The 22,735-nt window shown below is 34.6% G+C and overlaps 1 pseudogene; it reads right to left on the minus strand.

The window, feature by feature from the left end:
* Positions 1-1,667: 1,667 nt before the first annotated feature.
* On the minus strand, positions 1,668-17,103 carry LOC101898953 (D-2-hydroxyglutarate dehydrogenase, mitochondrial-like; annotated as a pseudogene).
* Positions 17,104-22,735: the final 5,632 nt, after the last annotated feature.

A 22,735-nucleotide genomic window follows, 5' to 3' on the forward strand; every position in this document is an offset into this window, starting at 1 on the left:
TAGGAAGATCAAGAGAGATTCGGAAATAAATAAGCACAACATTTTCTAAAGAATTCGGGGTGCCTGGGAAAGCACACCCAAGGATCAAATTGAGCGTGTTATAGATTCAATGCCTCGTAGGTGTGCAGCTGCTATCAAAAATAATGGTTATGCTATCGACTACTAGCCAAAATTTAATTATTAAAAAAAAAAAATCAAAAGTTGCTTTAGTTTTGACCAAGCAAAAATTGGGTCATTTTAGTTTTCCACATATTATTTTTCGTTCAAACTTATTTTTGTATTTTTATTTTTAGTTTCTTGAAAGTGAATTAAACCCCTCATTTAAAACTGGAAAAATAATTACGATTTGTTTATTTTTGTAAAAGTTACAGGACATTTATTGTCTTTGCGATTTAAGTTGCTTTAGTTTTGGCCACCAGTGTACATATTTCATCCTCACACCAGACCTTGGGTTAAAAAAAATATAGTGATGTGTGTAATATGAAGAGAACCGTATGCTTATTTCGATCGTTTTGATTGTTCCAAACTTTGAGCCTTTGTGGGGAAGGAATGGTCCGATCTCTACCATCTTTATAATGGATCTTGCGTTAATGGAAATATTGAGATGAACTAAGTCTAGATGGAATCGGATGTTAATTTTGCGTCCTATGAGCTTCACAGATATTCAAAATGTTGACCCTTTTTGGGGAGGTACTGGAAGGAGTAGACCGATATATCCTATCTTCATAGCGGATGTTATGTTAGTAGAAATAAAGGGATGTGTGAAATATGAAGAGATCCCTATGCTTATTTCTGATATTTTGGTTATTCGAAACATTGACCCTTTGTGGGGGAGATACCAGAAGGTAGGGCCCGATCTCTATCATCTTTATAACATATCTTCGGTTGATGAATGTTAATTTCGTGTTTTATGACCCTTTGTGGGGGAGGTAACAGAAGGAGTAGACTCATATATTCCATATTCACACCATACCTTGGGTTAATACAAATATTATGATGTGTCTAATTTGGAGACAATCGGACTCTCACATCACATTTTATAAAAGTTGTAATCATTCCAAATTTTGACATTTGTGAGGGAGGTACTTGATGGAGTGGACCATTATTATGGATTTTCGCACCTGACCTAACATTGATGCAAATATTAGAATTCGCAAAGTTGGTGCAAAATCGAATTATCCTTTCTCTTTCTGTGCAGTAGATTATTTTCTTTGAAAATGTTCACATTTTGTGGGGAGGTATCAGTGGACCAATATTGTCCATCTCCGAACTCGATCTAAGTTTGATAATAATATTACAATGTACCAAGTTTAGACCAAATCGGATACTCCCTTCCAGAGTTATCGCGCTCACAAGCCAGCCGGACAAACATATGGACGGACGGACATCACTAGATCGACTCCAAATGTCCTGAAACGGATTTTGTCCAAAGAGACCTAGGGTCTAAAACTGTTATTTCGATAAAGCACGTTTTGGCCATATTAAATGATATTTACCCTATCTAGTCACATTTCTGAGGGTATAACAATCACCCCTTATTATATTTTTGAAGACTAAAGAGAATTCTCTGGAATTTTTGAAAATTACATAATTATCGAAGATATTTCCCCAAAATTTTTGAAGCCTACATATATTATAGTATATTTTTTCAGTTTATTTTAATTTATTTATTTTGTAACAAAAACATATTAATTATTTATTAAAACCTTGAGTTATAACACATTAAATAAATCTCCACTAAAATCGCTTCATATATCCAATAGTTTTTTTCCTTAAGACCTCAAAACCTTATAGGGATTCAAAATACCATTCGGATCCACCAGACGTTTAATATCATGCATCATCTCAATGGCCTCGCTGCTCTTCGATAGCTTCAAATATTGAGGCTTTAGGAAACCCATGCCATGTTCGGCACTGACGCTGCCCTTCAGTTGAGAGGTGCACTCGAAAACAAACGGTTCCAATGCTTTGTACATTTCCTTCGAATACGCCTCTGTGGTTATATTCAAATGAAGATTTAAATCACCCAAATGGCCAAAACCACAAACACGTTTAGCCATATGGCCGACTCTCTGCTCCATCACTTTGACAATGTCGTAAAATGAACGCAACGGCAACGATATGTCATAGGTATACAAATGGCCATCTTTGGCCAAGGCTGGAGCGATGATTTCACGCAGTTTCCACATTTCCTGGATTTTACTGGGCTCTCCCGTAAAGGTGCCATCAATGACATCGCCCTTATCCATGGCTAGCTGAAGGAAATTGTTCAGTTTTTCCATATCGTGTTCGGCATTGCTGCCCGATGTCTCAATCATCATATAGAAGGGATAGGTGTCAATGGGAGATCTATATGTAAAATTTAATAATTAATTAATGAAATAAATTATTAATATTTCCTACTCACTTCAGATTCATATTTTCCACTGTGGCTTGCAGCGAAACCTGATCAATCATTTCACACGAAGATAGAATCTCTCCCAAATAACGTTTGGCATTTTTAAATGTTTGTAGGACACTTTCAAAGGAATTGAGACCTAAAAATGATCCGCCATACCATTTGGAATATTAATTTTAAAATTAATCCAGAAGAGATAAATGAAATGTATATGGACCTACCAACAAATGCCAAATGTACCGACTCCGAACGTGGTGGACATAATATGGCCACTTTTGTCACAACACCCAGTGTGCCTTCGGATCCTATGAAAAGATGTTTCAAATGATAGCCGGTGTTGTCCTTCTTAAAGTCTGACATCAAATCCAAAATTTGACCATTGGGCAATACCTGTAAAGCAAGAAAAGGGTACAAAAGTGAGATTATATTAATGAATATATTCAACAATACTAAACCAGTATGGAAAGGTCAAAAGTCGGGCGGGACCGATTATATGATACCCTACAACACTATGCATATTTAGTAGAGCTCCCGTAACAAAAGAATTTATTTGAAGTAGATCATACCACATATCCACATTTGACTTTAGATCAGTTATAGTTTGGTTCCAGAGGGAACTAAAATAGGGGAGGCATATCCAATTCTGAATCGATTTTCACTAAATTTGACGGATACATTTTAATCTTTTATACCAAATAACATTGCTATAGAGTGCATGATATCACTTCGAGAAGGATTATATTAAAGAAATATATATCGGAGCCGAGTACCGCCAAATGGAAACATACGTCCCGAAGTTCACTACATTTGGCCTGATATTAGCCATTATTTGCACAATAAACCCGAAATCGGATCTATCGAAATCTTAGACGATCTCGATAAAATTTGATAAAGGTATTTCCGAACTCTATCAGATATCAGATATCTGGTATCAAATATCATTTTATTAAATGCATATTACGAATATGAGGGACTTAAAGACCCCAAATTGGATTAAACATATATGGGAGCTATTGGTATATCTATACCGATTTTCACCAAAATTTATGTACTTGCTTTTAGACTGAATTCGGTCGGATGTGCCAAAATTCAGGTCATTTGAACTGTTATTGGCCATTTGGTGCACAATTAACCCGAAATCTGCTGAAGATGGTGAGATAAAAAACTGCAACAAAATCAAACGCCATAATTTTTTTTTTTTTTTTTTTTTTTTTTTTTTGAATGAAAGCAAAAAATGTCGGAAATAGCATCAAATCTTAGAATAAGTTTAGATTTGATCGAATTGGTCACCTTTGCCCGAATGTTGCTCTGCGATATCTTGGTCCATTCCCGGCGAAGCGCTTGCCTGAGGTAATCGACACTTGTTATTTTTTAGTGCCAACCTTGCTTTCCAAAATACTCCAGACACAATAGTCAAACGGATTGGTATCCGGAGATTTTGGTGGTCATTGTGCGCTGGAAATGAAGCGAAGAACCTCATTTTGTAGCCATTCTTGGGTGGCGCGTGCTGAGTCCTGTTGGAATGTCCAATGTTTGCGTGTCCAAGGCCCAACACACCCTTCAGAATATTTTCGCTACAATATTCGGCATTTATTCTGATGCCACGGCCGATTAATACGAGCGGAGAACGACCATCGGTTGTTATGGCGGCCCCCAGCATCACCTTTGCCGGCGCTTGAGTTCTGGTGGCCAACTGAAGGTATATATTGTCAGCTGACCTCCTTGGCAAGTAAACACGCTCACTTTGTTTGTTTACAAACTGCTGGACAACGAATGTTTTCTCATCGGAGAAAACCAAATTCGGCAGTTCACCACTTTCGTCCAAGCGAAGCAACTCTTTAGCTCTTTTCAGTCTATTTTCTTTCTGTTGCGTTGTAAGTTCTTGCACTTTTTGGAATTTCAATGGCTTTTCCCCGAGCTCATTTTTCAATATTTGCCGAATGCAATATTGCAATAGGTTAAGCTCACGAGCCATATTTCGGCCACTGCCTCCCGGGTTTCGATCAAGTCGCTTCTTTACTTTTCGAACCATTTCTGCTGATGTTGCTGTTTTTTTCTGTCCACTTCCTTGATGTCGGGCTACGCTACCAGTATCACGGTAATGAGTGACGGTACGGGACACAAAAGATTAATTCACATTTAAATGCTGGAGTGCTCCAACGATAGCCACTTGTGGTTTTCCAGCCAAATATAAAGAAATCACACTATCACGCTTGAATTCCATCACGAATAACTTTTTTTCTGGAAAATTCTCACCAAAATGCTTTTGAATGCTTGTAAACAATATAATGAGCTGTCACTGAGCTGATTTAACAGATGTCGGACGAGTGGCTTAGAAATGACAGCAGTCTGAAGTTGGTTGCAGTTTTTTCATCTCACCCTGTATATGAGAGTTATATACAGATCTGAACCGATCTTGATAAAATTTGCCAGAGGTATTTCTGGGCAGTATCTGATATCTGATACCATATATGGGAGCTGTATAAGTTCGATACGTTCCACCACAACTTTCCAATGCTCGATCAATCACGGATGCTGATTGGCGCACAGGCATCTCCTCTACAACTCCCCTGGCGGAGACCGTAGTGAGCGGATCGTCGCTGGGCATTGGTTGTTGTCGGTAGGCTCACCTTGCTCTCATTGGAAGTAGTTGTAGTTGTATTAGTAGACAGACATGGGACCCTCAGCGGTCACTCAGAACCATTGCGTCCACTTGTCTTTAGTCTTTGGAAGAATACCCAACACGGCCACTGTCGCCAACACACAACATTGAAAAGAGGTAATTTTGTTGTTTGAAAAGAAAGGAACCTAATAAAGCATAAATTATATTAAGAGTTAATACTAATTTATCTTTGTTTTATTTCTCGTTATTTTCTTTCTTTTTACTTAAACCACACGCGCGAATCACCCGCACCAAACCTCTCACCTACACATCACACCTCTCACATAATAACTCTGGGGAGTTTTGTTGTTGTTGCCGCTATACGAAGCCTTTCCCCCACTCCCCTGAGTTAAACATTTGGTCGCATCGAGCCGGATAGAAGCCATCCCTTTGTCGTTGCTCCCTGTATTGCATGAAGAAGTCATTGGATTCTCTTTCATCATTATAATCAACACTAAGAAACAGGTACGTAAATTCAGATTACCATTTGAAGTGAGCTACCCGCGGTTTCATAGTGAATATTTCAATTGTTTCGGTTTGGTCGAATCTCAATTGCTCTACGCGCGTGTTACATATCAAATACAGTCCACTCTCGTCTTTGCATAAAATATTATTCATTGTACTGATCAACCTACGTTGCGTTGATCATACAATTGCCTTTCGTTTGGAAACAAGTCAGTTGGTCGACTTATATTAACACTTCTTGTGTTAATTAAGTGCATTTCCCTACAACAAGTAGTTCTGTCGTTGTAAAAATAATTAGCTTTCTTTGTACTGATCATCCGTTGTCGCGTTGATCATACAAAAATATTTGGTGCTCTTGTTCCGCTTCGTTCATTTGTTTCGTTTTCTAACTCTCATTTCAAATGAACACTTTGTGAGAAAAAAAGTCTCATTTGACAAAAAATTGTTCCCCTCGTTGTTGCCCTACTCCCTCGCCTTAGTTGAAGAAAAATTTGCATCACCACAGCATACATTCAGTGGGGTAAAACAGCATAATTTGTGAATTTTTTTAATTTAATTTAGAAATTATTTTTCGATAATTTTCTGAAATATTTTTAACTAGTAGTAGGGTTTTTGGAATTTTTTGATAAATTCACCCTACATTCGGCATTCTTTGCAGACATATTTAGTGAAACATATTGGTGCAAATTAATCGTTTTTTGGTTAATTTTACAACATTTTTAGATTTTGTTTAACTTCTGCTTGCAATTGCAACTCTACTTAGGGGTTTTGAAATTTTTTGACAAATTCACCCTACATTCGGCATTCTGTGCAAATATTGAGGCAGCACATATTAGTTGAATCTGTTTGTTTGTGTGGCTATTTCGTAATTGTTCGGGTAAATAAATCACAGTTGTTTACACTATTTGTGACTCTCTGTATGGTTTTGGGTATTTTTTGGAAGAATACACCCTACTTTCGGCATTACTAAAGTATTAATTATCTTAATTTTGTTAATATTGGAGCAATTTTATTCTTTTTAAATTTTGTAGTTTTTGCCATATAGGAAAAGTTTTTCTTAAATTTTCTCCTATTTAGCTTTGTTTTCATTCCCAATTTTACCAAATTCGTGGAGGTTTCTTAAGGAAGCTTTTTATTTCTCGTAGTTGCATTTGTTTGCTTTGTTTTTCCGTCTACTCCACGTAACAGAATGTCGATAACACCAGTTACTCGATTAATTAGAGCTACTAACACTGTTCTCAAGTCTGTTGAATACTTCGAACAGATAAATGAATCCCAGTTTACAGTATTTAATCTTGAAATCCGTATTTCGGAAATACGAGAATTGTGGGAAAAGGTTTTGATCACCTACGCTGAGTGTAAAAACTACCTCAAGGCATCCGAGACTGCACAGACTGACCATTTTGATGTCGTTGAGGATAAGTACAATAATGCATTTATTGCATATCATTGGTGTTTGACCACCATAAACAAGCATCTTGTCCGCCTTAAAACCCCACTCAATGAAAATGGCTCTCCTGCTGCGGCTCCTCAGTCCTTACCTGCTCCCAGTTCTAACGTACCAAACATAGCTATTTGTAATAAATCTAATAGAACACCACCTTCAGGCTTGCTTTCGAGCGAACCTAACTCATCGGTTCCTGTGCAGTCTGTTTCTCCACCCGTTGATGCTTTCTCCAAATCTTCCCCCAATAATTGTTGCTCCAATCCACCCTTCGATAGTCATTGTTTTGTAGTACCACCCATTGATATCGAAGTCTTTGCTGGCGATTTTGTTTCTTGGCCCACATTCCGTGATTTGTTCACAACTCTGTATGTCAACAATGCACGCCTATCAGACATAGAACGTTTCTGCTATCTTAGGCAGAAGACTTCCGGTGAGGCTCGCGAAATCGTTTGCAGATTTCCACTCACAAATTGTAGTTTTACATTGGCATGGAAAGCTTTGGCGGAGGCTTTCGACAATAAGCGCATCGTAGTAAATAGCCATATCAAAAATTTGTTTGATATTCTTCCACTAAAAATTGAAACTTGTTCGGGTTTGAAAAGTGTCCAACGCGGAATTAATAGTTGTCTCGCTGCAATGACCGTCTACGACGTCGCCACGGATCAGTGGGATCCAATTCTTGTACATATTTGTTTGCAGCGTTTGCCTTTAACCACCTTGACTTTGTGGGAGCAAAGTATCAAAAATAAGTCGTTGTTGCCTTCCTGGCCAGAATTAGATGCTTTCCTCACTGAAAGAATACAAACATTGCAATGTATTCAACATATACGTAGAAATCTTCCCACAAACATTGTTTCTCATAGTTTCGTGCCTAAATCGTTGCCATCAAAGAGTGTTTCACCTCATCGCTACTCAACTAGGTCGTTAACATCCACGCATGCTCGCACATCTAGTTCAATCATCAAAAAGTCGTTGGTACATGAACCAAAATGTGTTGATCCTTCTCCTCGGCCAAACACTTATTGCCCAATTTGTCCTAACCAAAGTCATATGCTCCCACTTTGCTCACAGTTAAGAAAACTTTCGTTTGAGGACAAATTCTTAATTGTGAAAAAGAATAAGTGTTGTATAAATTGTCTTTCTCGTGGCCATGCTGTTAAAAATTGTCGCAGCACAAATAGTTGCAAATCTTGCAAACAAAGGCATCACAGCCTTCTACACCGGCCACAAATAAGTAGTTTTGTTGGATCCCCTTGTTCAAAACAATCTCAGGTATCTGCAAATCTTGAATCTTGCCTGTCTTCACAAACACACATTGTGCAATCTAAGAAATCCTCTCCGGCTTGTACTTCAGTCAACAGTCGAGATTCGATGTACAAACAGACAGTCCCTCCCGCCTTTATCAAAAGTCGAGGTACAAACCCCCCTCCGACTTTTACGAAGGTCAAAAGTCGAGGTCCAAAGTCTTCTAAAACGCACCCACCTTCTGCTAAAAATAATTCAAACAGTCAGTCTCCCAACACCATTGAAGATCATGTGCTCTTGGGAACTGCACTGGTAAATATTGTTCATGATGGTAAGTCGTACACTACTCGTGCAATTGTAGATCCTTCCTCTAAAGCATCGATTGTAAGTAAGAAACTCAAAAATGCAATTGGAATTTCAACTTGTCCTTTGAAAATCAAATCTAATTCGCCAAAAGAAGCTTGTTTGCTTAAGTTGTCTTCCCCTAAAAACGCATCTAGAATTGTTGAAACAAAAGCGTTAGTCTTACCCAAAGTAAAGGGGAAGTTGTCCTCGTCACCATCTTTTTGTAATTTAAAGACTCGAATTCCTAATCTTGAATTAGCGGATTCTTTCGATGACAGCCCAATAGATTTGCTACTTGGCGCTGACTTGTATCCTAAAATTCTAGAAGCTGAACCTCCAAAAATTGTTTTGGATTCATTGCTGGCCCAAAAGTCTATTTTTGGGTACATTCTCACCGGTTCAGTACCTCCCTCGACTGTAATTTAATCTTGAACCAAGAATTGAAATCGACCAATTTAGAAAGGAATCGTATCTTTTATAATCGAAATTTGCTGAAAACATTAATTGCGCAAAACATTGAAATTGTAGACCGAATCTGTCGGCAATTCGTCAAATCGCTATGATAAAAAAAAAAACGAAAATCTGCAACTATAGCTCACTTAGGAATCTGAATTTACGTTCCTTCCTAACTTATAATAAATTGATATTAATTGCTAGACTCGTAGTTCTAGCAAGGGGGCCGGAATGTATAAGTTCGATACGTTCCACCACAACTTTCCAATGCTCGATCAATCACGGATGCTGATTGGCGCACAGGCATCTCCTCTACAACTCCCCTGGCGGAGACCGTAGTGAGCGGATCGTCGCTGGGCATTGGTTGTTGTCGGTAGGCTCACCTTGCTCTCATTGGAAGTAGTTGTAGTTGTATTAGTAGACAGACATGGGACCCTCAGCGGTCACTCAGAACCATTGCGTTCACTTGTCTTTTAGAAACGGAAGCGAAACCCAACACGGCCACTGTCGCCAACACCATATTGAAAAGAGGTAATTCTGTCGTTTGAAAAGAAAGAAACCTAATAAAGCATAAATTATATTAAGAATTAATACTAATTTATCTTTGTTTTATTTCTTGCCATATTTCTTTCTTTACACCACACACGCGTATCACCCGCACCGCACCAAACCTCTCACCTACACATCGCATACCTCATTCTCACATCATAACTCTGGGGAGTTTTGTTGTTGCTACCGCTGTCGAAGCCTTTCCCCCACTCCCCTGAGTTAAACAGGAGCTATAGCTATATATTGACTGAATTTGATATACTTGCTTATAGGCTGAATTCGGTTAGAAGTACCAAAATCCAGGTCAATTCGACTGATATTGGTCATTTGGTGCACAATTAACCCGAAGTCGGCTGAAGGTATATATGGGAGCTATATCCAAATCTGAACTGATCTTGATTTGGCAGAGGTATTTCTGGGCGGTATCTGATATCTGGAACCAAATATCATTCTTCAGGTGTACATATTACGAATGTAAGTCCCTCAATCGGATGAAACATATATATGGGAAGCTATAGCTATATCTGAACCGATTTTCACTAAATTTGATGTACTTGCTTCTAGACTGGATTCGGTCGGATATGCCAAAATGCAGGTCAAAATGCAGGTCAATTGATATTTTTTGCAAAATTTCATCTTCGGATAATAAATGCGACCTGCATTTGGTTCACAAAAATACATGGATAGACGGACGGACGGCAGACATGCAAGAATCGACTCATAAAGTGATTCTATGAAGATCCTCAAGAGTAACTATGGGTCTATCTCTCGTCCTTCTACATATTACAAACAAATACTCAAATACATAATACCCTTTCCACTTTGTGGTGCAGGGTATAATGAAATAGATTTTTAATTTCATTAAAAAATAATCTCACTAAAAAGGCCGATAAAAAATCTGAAACTTCTATGTTAAATATTTCCACTATACAATTACAAGTTAATATTTATATCTTTCCAAAACATATTATCCTAAATAATATTTTTTTTTTACTTACCGCCTCGACGCCCAACACCGAACCATGAAGATTTCCATAACGTATGACCCGCAAACCGCCGGCATTTGTCGAAACATTACCACCAATGTGACAACTCGATTTGGCGCCCAAATCCAGAGGAACCACAAAACCGGCCTCCTGGACTTTTGTGTCCAAATTCTCCAATATCACACCCGATTCACAGGCGACAATTCCAGTAATATCATCAATGCTGAGAATTTTATTTAGACGCCCCAACGAAAGGATAATTTCATCAAACACAGGCACCTCCCACCACACCCGTATTACCACCCTGCGGACAAACCGCCAATTTTCGTTGATTGCAATATTTGAGAATTTCGGAAATTTCCTGCGTTGAGCCGGGTTTGAGCAACAATTTACTGTTGCCTCTCACACTCTGCCAAAAGTCGACATTGTATCCTTGCAAGTCATTATCGGGACCATCGCGCAACGTATTTGTGGCACCAACAATGGACTCGAAAAAGGTAACATCTTTGTCCTCTAGTTCGGCATAATTGCCACGTTTGACATTGTAGCGTACCTGGAAGAGAAGAAGAAAACAAATGTGGAAGTAGAGTACCTTATCATCCCTTTCGTTTTTCCCCTCATCGGTTAACAGCAGGATTAGGGAAATTATTTTAATCCTGCTGTGTGGCACGTTATGTTTATGTGGATTAGTGTCTGTGTGTGTGTTTTGGGTTCATTATCAGGAAATTGTTATTGGTTAAATAGACAACAATTGAATGTCATAATTGCGAGACATATTTCCATTATGTGTTTCTTAGAATGTGTGTGTGTGTGCATGTCCTTTAAAGGATACATAACAGTTGTTGCTGTATCTCATTATTGTAACGTAATCTTATGCAACTATATTTCGAAATTCCCTGAAATTCTTTACAATCTTTACGGTGCATTAACATATCTAACTAAATCCTTGTATCAGAATTGTGTATTTTTTTAATATGGTCGGTAAGTTTGTAATAGTTATCTATACTGTAAGGTATGGAAAAAATAGATTTGACCTCTTTATAATATCAACTCAGAAACATTTTTGGGAAGCAGAAAATTGGAATTTGGAAACTATAAGCCAGGATTTGTGGATAATTTCGACAGTTATATTCGAGAATTTTTAATTTGAATTTTTTGAACAACTTTTAAAGTTAGATCTTGGTACGACTTGTAGATGTAATTTTTCGGATTTTTGATCAGCGAAAAATTCTAAGACGATTTAGTCCTATCCGTCCGACCGTCTGTTGTAATCACGCTAGAGTCAAAACTAATTAAGATAGGAAGCTAAAATTGTTCACAGATTAGACTTTAGGTCAAATTCGAAGATGGGCCATATCGGTCCACGATATCGTATAGCCCCCATATAACGGTACTCTCCGATATTTTGATAATTTTAGCTACATTTATCAATGGAATTGTCTCAAAATTCACCCAAGAGGTTCCCTCTGAGTACTTTACCCCCTGGAAGAGAATTGTCTATATAGGTCTGCGACATTGTATATCTCTCATATAACGCTACCTCCCGATACTCGGTATTTTCATGATTTTAGAAACATTTTTCAATATAACTACATCTACACCGGGAGTTCCTTATTAATATTTTACTCCCTGGAAGAGAATTATCTATATATGCCCATGATATTGTATATCCCCCATATAACGGAACCTCCCGATATTCGGCATTTTCATAATTTTAGCCACATTTTTCAATGGAACTATCTGAAAATCGACAAAAGGGGTTCTTTTTAAGTACTTTAGCTCCTGGAAGAGACGTGTCTATATAGGTCCACGATATCGTATATCCCCCATATAATGGTACCTTCCGATATTCGGTATTTTAATGATTTTAGATGTCTGTTTAAACGTCGTATTTAAAGTTCGTAATGGGTACTACATATAACGATACCTCCCAATATTCGGAATTTTGATGATTTTAGAGACATTATTCACCGGAATTGTTTTAAATTTCGTATTTGAAGCTCGTATTTAAAATTCGTAATGGTTACTACCGCCTATGACAGAAAACTGCGTATGCAGGTCCACGTCTTCGTATAGCCCCCATATAACGGCACCTCCCTACATTCGGTATTCCGATGATTTTAGCGACATTATTTACCGGAATTTCGTATTTGCAGTTCGCAACGGGTACTATAGGCTGTCCAGATGTTCGTATAGCCCCCACATATCAGTACCACCCTATATTCGAGATTTTGATGATTTTATTAAAGTTATTCATTGGCATGTTCCAAATTTCGTATTTGAAGTTCCTAATGGGTACTGCAGCTTGTGACAGAAAACTGGCTATGCAGGTCCACGTCTTCGTATAGACCCCGATATAACAATAACTCCCTATATTCGGTATTTTGATGATTTCTAACAGTATTTTTCAACACTTTTTTTCATTTCCAAATTCCTTCCAAAAGGTGTAGGGTATTCAAAGTTCGGCCCAACCGAACTTACAGCTTTTTTTACTTATTTCTTGTTTATATCTAAACTTAAATATAATTTCTAGATCTCAGAACTCTGATAGTTTCTGATTCAAGTCTGTATTGAGGATTTTAAGAAACTATCAAAGCTACGATACAAGTTTTAATTTTAAAGGACTTATTGCCTTGGCTATAATCTTAGATTTTTATTGGAATATTTTGAATCCGTTTAACAGCGATTTTTAAATGCTTTTTTAATAAATTATGAATGAAATTATATTAAAATAATTTTAATCACTTTTAAGATGAGAATACATAGAAGTATTTCCTTTGCCACAAATCACCGGCGGTATTTTGTACAAAAGAACAATTTGTGAACTCAAAAAATTGATTTTTGGAACAAATTCTTTTTAATTTTTAAAATTTTCTTAGGTCGACTATTTTTTGATTTTTTGAAATATCGTATGATTTTGGAGTTCTATTCGTGAGGTTCGTAGTATCATAAAATAATTTCCTAATGACTTCTATTCTATATATCTTTCCAAAAATTTGCATCCTGCTTTGGCGGTTTAAATCAATTAACATTGGTAGCTATGTTGTTATGATATCATAACAACAGATGTATTTTCACAGGGTTACCATACTTGGACTTTCTCTTGTCCTATCTTTATACTTCTATGTCTTTGGTAACAGCTCATGGCAGAGACATGTTAATATAAAAACCAAAATTACAGAAACAGATAACAAATAAAAATTTGAAAAATCCAAAATTTTGGTTTCAAAATTCTATTCCATGGACCTTTCCGAAAATTTACACATTGCCTTAGCGGTTTAAACCAGTTCACATTGGTAACTATGTTGTCACGATATCGTAACAACAGAGTTATTTTCACAGGGTTACCATATCTTGACCCTGTCTTGTCCTATCTTTACACTTCTATGTCTTTGGCTCTACTCGTGACATTTGAATTTGAAATGTTTGTGATTTTCAAAATAATTCACATACGAGTTTCAGATCAAAACGTTGGCCAGAAAATGACGTCACGTTGACTTTAAAACTTCTGCATCGTGTCGTTTCATAAATCATAATGTAATAATCACACGAATATTCTATGATAAAGACTTAATTTCAGCCAGTGTCTTCAGAAGTCTTTAGCATTAAGGCTTCTATTTAATTTATGGTTATTCGAAAGAGTTAAAAATCTGTTCATTTCAATATCTTACCTGCGATAATTCTGGCAATCCCGCTGAGCTGTATGCCCGCAATGCTTGCGGCATGACGTTGTGTAGTTTTGTCAATTTTTTCAAATGCAGCATCTAAAAACAAATGAATCGTAAAATGTTTATTAATTTAATAATATAATTAACTTAATTATTATTATAGTCATTAAATTTTTCCTTTAAATAAATGTTTTTTTTTTTCAGAGATATTGGAATAAAATTATTATTTTTTGTAAATATAACTAGTAGCCTAGTGGCATTTTTTTACCCTCAGCCATATAACTAAAGAAGGTATATATCATTTGATACGGCCAAATCCGTTTCAGGACATTTTGAGTCCAACTAGCTATGTCAGTCCCTCTGCCGTCTGTCTGGCTGGTGCGCACGATAACTCTCGAAGGGAGTATCAGATTTGGTCCAAACTTGCTACATCGTAATATTATTATCAAACTTAGATCAAGGTCGGAGATGGGCTGGTACATCCCCCAGAAAATGTCGAAATTTAACAAAAAAATATATGTTACTGCTCCAACTTAGCAAATCATAGTAATCGCATCAGTACTAGGTCAGGTGGGAAAATGGACAATATCGAGTCCATTACCCACAAAGGGTCAAAATAAGTATAAGAGTCCGATTGTCTTTAAATTACACACATCACAATATTTTTAATAACCTGAGATCTGATGTGAAGATGGGACATATCGGTCCACTCCTTATGCTACATCCCCCACAAAGGATAAACATTTTGAATACTTAGGAAGCTCATAATTTGCATCCGATTCCATTCAGACTTGGCGCATCTCAATATTACTATAAACACAAGGTCTGTTATAAATATGGTAAAAATAGGACTATTATTTCTGGTACCTCCCCCACAAAGGGTCAATATTTTGAACAATGAAAACGATTATATTATTTTGCAGACTGTTGGCCACCAAAACTCAAGCGCCGACCATGGTGATGGTGTGGACCGCAATAAAAGCCGATGGTCGCTCTCCGCTCGTATTAATTGACCGTGGCATCAGAATAAAGGCCGAATATTATCGTGAAAATATTTTGGAGGGTCTTTAAAGCCTTTGGCACGCAAACATTTTGGCCGCAGACCTTAGACATTCCAACCCAAGATTGCTTACAAAATTAGGTTCCTCGCTTCACCAATCCGTGTCTGGAGTATTTTGGAAAGCAAACGCTTCGCCTGGAATGGGCTAAAATACCGGAGAGCAACATTCAGGCAGCGTGTGACGGTTTCATTGGCCGTTTGAAGGCCATAATTCGTGCCAAATGTGACCAATTCGAACAAATTTAAACTTATTCTAAAATTTGATGCTATTTCCGACATTTTTGATTTCATTCAATAAAATTAAAAAAAAAAATGTAAAAATTATGGCGTTTGACTTTGTTGCAGTTTTTTTTATCTCACCCTGTATGATGTACCAAATTTGGGTCAAATCGGGTACTCCCTCCGAGAGTTATCATGCGCGCCAGCTAGCCAGACGGACGGATGGACACCGCTAAATCGACTCTAATTATCCTGAAATGGATTTGGGTCTAAAACAGCGGTGCTCAAGAAGAAATATCTCTTTTCAGTCAAATTTCTCTTTGCTTATTTAAATCAAGAACAAAACAGTGTTAAGCCATTATTTATACAAATATTTTTTATCCATTTGCTTTATAAATTATTTTGGCAAACATTCATGTTTGAAAACAATTAAATAGAACCGTAAAATATAAAGAAAAACAGAACTTTAACTTTCTCTTAAATTATCTCTTTTTTCGGCTCATATTGTAGAACACGGTTTTGAGCAGTGTTGGTTTTCTCTCAAATGATTTCTCTTTGTTTTTTTTTTAATAATCAAAAAACCCGTGTTAAAATATAATTTACACAATTTTTGTAAAAAAATTGCTTTATTACAAATTTTTGATAACATCTAAGTTAAAAAAACAATTGATGTGAATGGGTAAAAATAAAGAAAAATACAATTTTTGTTTTCTCTTAAATAATCTCTTTTTGGGACTCATGTGCTAGCAGCACTTCTCAATGCTGCTTTCAAAAAGCATCAATAAATCTGTATGAAAATATTATTTATTTTTTATTGTATGTAAAACAATTTAAATAAATCTTAGATAAAAAGAAAAACCAAATGTTAAATGTTCACTTTGGCGCACATGAACTCATGGTTTTGAGCAGTGCTGCATGAATGTTGTCCTAACTATTAAAATAAATAAAATAAATATGTTTTTAAATTGATTTGTTGGTGTTTTAAATAAGAGAAATTGAACAGTTGAACGAGCTCTTGTGGTTTAGCGGGTCTGGTTAATATTAGTTTCTCTTAGTTTTAATAACATCAACAAATCAACGTCATAGAATTTTTATTATTTTCAATAAATATAGCAATGTTAACAATTTTAATTCATTCTTTAAATTATCTCTTTTGACGGATCAGCTCAGCCTTAATTTAATACAATTGTTATTACTTAAAAAACAACTTAATTATAATTTGCTTATTATTTTTATGTATTTATTTTCTGAATTAACATTTAGTATGATAACACTGCTGTGAAGTATTTGTCAATAATTAGAAGTTATCCGATTTCATTATCTCTCTGTTTAAAATAGAACAGAAAAATTCCACTGTGTTGTATTATTGTGCAATAATAAAAAAACAAACGTGTCAGAGTCACCAAAACTACTTCCACTATTGAATAAAATTATAATAAATAAAATAACTATTTGCAAAAACTATTTATTGTAAACACACTAATGACAAGTGGTATTTATATTATATGTAATTTTTATTATTTTAAATTATATTAAAACTTACTTTTTTCCAGCCAGATAACCAGACACCCTTTGCTTGCACTCTGAAAGTCAAATGACAACTGGAGGTCTTATCACTTTCAGCCACCTAGGTTCTTCAGCACACACAAACACATACAATTTATTAGATGTTTTGTTTTTGGAAAGAACTCAACAGCTGATTGCGTGATCTAAAGAGAACAAGTAAAAAAGCTGTAAGTTCGGCCGGGCCGAACTTTTAATACCCTCCACCATTTGGTACAAATTTGGCATTTTCTAATAAATAAAATCCGTTAAAAATTCTGTTAAAATCTTAAGAATACCGAATGCTTATACGACGACGTGGGCCAGCATAGGCAACTTTTGTCATAAGTTATTACACTATTTAAATGCGAAACTTGAAGAAAAATCTGTTTATAATCTAGCTAATATCATAAAAATACCGAATATCGGGGGGTACCGTTATATGGGGGCTACACGAAGACATGGACCTGCACAGATAATTTTCTGTTTTAGGCTGTAGTATTCAATACGAACTTCAAATGCCAAATTTGAAACAATTCCGGCGAATAATGTCGCTAAAATCATAAAAATACTGAATATCGGGAGGTACAGTTATATGGGGGCTATATGATAACTTGGACCTACATGGCCCATTTACGAACTTAACCTGCCTACTGGCAAAATATACATGTGTGCAAAATTATAGCCTTCTATCTCAATTTGTTCGAAAGATAGCGTGATTACAACAGACAGACAGACAGACAGACAGACAGACGGACAGACAGACACACAGACAGACAGACGGACATGGCTAAATCGTCTTAGAATTTTACGCTGATCAAGAATATATATACTTTGTTGGGCCTGACATGAGTATTTCGAGGAGTTACAAACGGAATGACAAAATTAATATACCCTCCATAGTATGGTGGAGGGTATAAAAATGGAACGAAGAGTAATCATTATTTGGATTTTCTCTTTTAATATATTTTTTTAAGTTTTGTTTATTTAAGAGAAAAATTAAAAATTGTTCAATAATTAATAAAATTAAACTATGGTTGGACAAGACGACCATGTGATGCCCTACAACTCTACATGGGAGTATGTACGTATGTACACATATTGAATATTCAATTGTTGTTTAATATAAAACACATTTTCAATTATAAAAAATCTTAAAATTTTTAAAACTGTGTTATTTTTTTAAACAGTGTTATACATTTTGAATATTTGTTGACCCAATAATCAAGGGATTATTTTAAAGACGTGGTTTTTTAAAAATATTTTTTCAAGGGGTTTCAAAGATACAAACTTTGGCTTTTTAAAGATATTTTTCAAGGAGTTTCAGAGATACAAACTTGGATTTTATAAAGATATTATTTCAGGGAGTTTCGGAGATACAAACGTGGATATTTTTTCAAGGAGTGTTAGAGATATAAACGTGAATTTTTTAAGATATTTTTTCAAGGAGTCTTAGAGATATAAGCGAGGATTTTTTAAAGATATTTTTCAAGGAGTCTTAGAGATATAAACGTGGATTTTTTAAAGATATTTTTTCAAGGAGTCTTACAGTTATAAACGTGGATTTTTTAAAGATATTTTTCAAGGAGTCTTACAGATATAAACGTGGATTTTTTAAAGATATTTTTTCAAGTAGTCTTAGAGATATGAAAGTGGATTTTTTAAAGACATTTTTTCAAGGAGTCTTACAGATATAAACGTGGATTTTTTAAAGACATTTTTTCAAAGAGTCTTACAGATATAAACGTGGATTTTTTAAAGATATTTTTTCAAAGAGTCTTACAGATATAAAAGTGGATTTTTTAAAGATATTTTTTCAAGGAGTCTTACAGATATAAACGTGGATTTTTTAAAGATATTTTTTCAAGGAGTCTTAGAGATATAAACGTGGATTTTTTAAAGATATTTTTTCAAGGAGTCTTAGAGATATAAAAGTGGATTTTTTAAAGATATTTTTTCAAGGAGTCTTAGAGATATAAACGTGGATTTTTTTAACATATTTTTTCAAGGAGTCTTACACATATAAACGTGGATTTTTTAAAGATATTTTTCAAGGAGTCTTAGAGATATAAACGTGGATTTTTTAAAGATATTTTTCAAGGAGTCTTACAGATATAAACTTGGATTTTTTAAAGATATTTTTCAAGGAGTCTTAGAGATATAAACGTGGATTTTTTAAAGATATTTTTCAAGGAGTCTTAGAGATATAAAAGTGGATGTTTTAAAGATATTTTTTCAAGGAGTCTTAGAGATATAAACGTGGATTTTTTTAACATATTTTTTCAAGGAGTCTTACAGATATAAACTTGGATTTTTTAAAGATATTTTTTCGAGGAGTCTTAGAGATATAAACGTAGATTTTTTAAAGATATTTTTTCAAGGAGTCTTAGAGATATAAACGTCGATTTTTTAAAGACATTTTTCAAGGAGTCTTACGTGGATTTTTTAAAGATATTTTTTCAAGGAGTCTTACTGATATAAACGTGGATTTTTTAAAGATATTTTTTCAAGGAGTCTTACTGATATAAACGTGGATTTTTTAAAGATATTTTTTCAAGGAGTCTTACTGATATAAACGTGGATTTTTTAAAGATATTTTTTCAAGGAGTCTTACTGATATAAACGTGGATTTTTTAAAGATATTTTTTCAAGGAGTCTTACTGATATAAACGTGGATTTTTTAAAGATATTTTTTCAAGGAGTCTTACTGATATAAACGTGGATTTTTTAAAGATATTTTTTCAAGGAGTCTTACTGATATAAACGTGGATTTTTTAAAGATATTTTTTCAAGGAGTCTTACTGATATAAACGTGGATTTTTAAAAGATATTTTTTCAAGTAGTCTTAGAGATATAAACGTGGATTTTTTAAAGATATTTTTTCAAGTAGTCTTAGAGATATAAACGTGAATATTTTTAAGATATTTTTTCAATTAGTCTTAGAGATATAAACGTGAATTTTTTAAAGATATTTTTTCAAGTAGTCTTAGAGATATAAACGTGAATATTTTTAAGATATTTTTTCAATTAGTCTTAGAGATATAAACGTGGATTTTTTAAAGATATTTTTTCAAGGAGTCTTAGAGATATAAACGTAGATTTTTATTTAAAGATATTTTTTCAAGAAGTTTTACAGATATAAACGTGGATTTTTTAAAGATATTTTTTCAAGGAGTTGCGGAGATACAAACGTGGATTTTTTAAAGATGTTTTTTCAAGGAGTTGCGGAGATACAAACGTGGATTTTTTAAAAATATTTTTTCTGAAGTTTTCAGAGATGTATACGTGGGTTTTCTAAAGATATTTTTCAAGCAGTTTCAGAGATACAAGCGTGAATTTTTTAAGATATTTTTTCAAGGACTTTCAGAGATACGAATGTGGATTTTCTAAAGATATTTTTTAAGGAGTTTCAAGGATACAAACGTGGATTTTCTAAAGATATTTTTTAAGGAGTTTCAAGGATACAAACGTGGATTTTCTAAAGATATTTTTTCAAGGACTTTCAGAGATACGAATGTGGATTTTCTAAAGATATTTTTTCAAGGAGTTTCAAGGATACAAACGTGGATTTCTAAAGATATTTTTTCAAGGACTTTCAGAGATACGAATGTGGATTTTCTAAAGATAATTTTCGATAACTTTCAAAACTCTATTATCTATTAAAAATTAGACCATTTAGAGATACATCGTGAGTTTTTTTTAATATATTGTGGATTTAATATATATATATATATATATATATATATATATATATATATATATATATATATATATATATATATATATATATATATATATATATATATTTCCGAGAATATCAAATTAAACTTTGAGTTTTTTTCTTTTTTTTTTTTTTTTTTGTTTGAGGGTTGTCTAAATAATTATTTACTTACGAAGAATAAAAACTTTAGAATTCAAGATTTTAACAAGCGCAAACTTGCTATGTAAGAAAGAAATAATTAATTGTAAGGAACTTGAAAAATTTTAAAAATGTCAGTGGAATAATATTACTCAAATTAAAACCGCTATATGAGGGGTATACGAATATGTACCGTTATAAGGTTAGACCTATATAGCCATATCTCTTACAGGGGGTAAAATACTCACAAATAAATCCTTTTGTAAAATTTTAGATCATTTCATTGAATTTTCGTATTTAGATTTCGTAATGGGTACTGGAGCCTATGACAAAAAATGCGCATGATTGCCCTTTATTTTTTGGAAAATTTCCTACTGCTTTTTTACTTGTTTTATGTTAAAGTTATGATCAGCCCTAAACTCTGGCCATACTAAACTACAAAGTAACTACAAAATCAATATTTTTTTTTTGGTACATTTCAATCCCTAATTATTTTGCGATCACTTCCCCCAACAAAAGCTTCTATTCTGACCTTAACCCCCATGCAAAATTTCATGACAATCGGGCCATAAATGCGACCTGTCACGTGAATACAAGTTAACATGGACGGACGGACGGACGGACATACATAGATAGACTAAGCTTGGCGAGGTAGTAAGATCCATATATAGTTTCTCATGTGAGAAACCAATATTTCGAGGTGTTACATAATTTTTGACCCAATAAATCTTATAATGCACCCAACACATAGTGTTGAAGGGTATAAATATCAATTCAATTGTTCAAAATTGGCATATTCTAATATTTTTCTAAAACTTAGATTAAGTTCAAAGATATGTTAATATGACAAAAAATAAAGAAAACAGTAATGAAAGGACAAAAGTCGGGCGGCCCTACACCACTTTGCGTATTTAGTAGAACATACCAACTATGAACCTTACTTGAATGCGTATCATGGCTTCAGAGTAGTCACAATTTGGGAACTATTTATCCAAATGTGAATCGATTTAAAAAAAAATTGACGGAGGCTTTTGTGCCTCTAGTACCAAATAATATTGCTGTATAGTGTATGATATGACTTCGTTAAGAATTATATTAAAACATATTTATTGGAGCGATAGATATACCTGATATACCTCTATAGATATATCTAAAGCGATTTTCACCAAATATGAAGTACATGCTTCTAGGCTAAATTCGATCGGAAGTGCCACAATTCACTCGGATAAAGATATATATTGGAGCTATATCCCAATATAACCGATCTTGACAAGGCACTTATTTCATAGCTGTGTCTGATATCTGGCACCAAATATCGTTCTTGTGGGATACATATTACTAATATGAGAGACTTAAAATGTAAATTGATATACTTGCTTCTGGACTGAATAAGGTAGGATGTGCCAAAACTCAAGTCATTTGGACTGATATATACCATTTGTTGCACAATCAACCCGAAATCGGTTGACGATATATATGGAAGCTATATCTAAATTTGAATCGATTTTTACCAATATCAATAGGGTTCGTCCTTGGGCCAAACATATATTGTTTAGAAAATTTCATCTGAATCGGATAATAAATGCAACCTGCATTTTGTTCACAAAAACACATGGACAGACGGACTGACATGCATAAGTCGGCGCAGAAAATGAGTCTATGAAGATCCTCAAAAGTATATATTCACAACTTTTATTAGCATCTTCTTATGGGTATTTTTCTGCCAAAAGGCCATTCTGAATTGGTGAGAATTGTCAAAATCCATCCAGCTGTTCTTGAGTTAAAAGCGGTCTTACCAACATCCCCTTCTTTGAGATTGTATATGTTTTACTATATA

The sequence above is a fragment of the Musca domestica genome, unplaced genomic scaffold, assembly GCF_030504385.1.
Source record: "Musca domestica strain aabys unplaced genomic scaffold, Musca_domestica.polishedcontigs.V.1.1 18, whole genome shotgun sequence".
NCBI classification, from domain to species: domain Eukaryota; kingdom Metazoa; phylum Arthropoda; class Insecta; order Diptera; family Muscidae; genus Musca; species Musca domestica.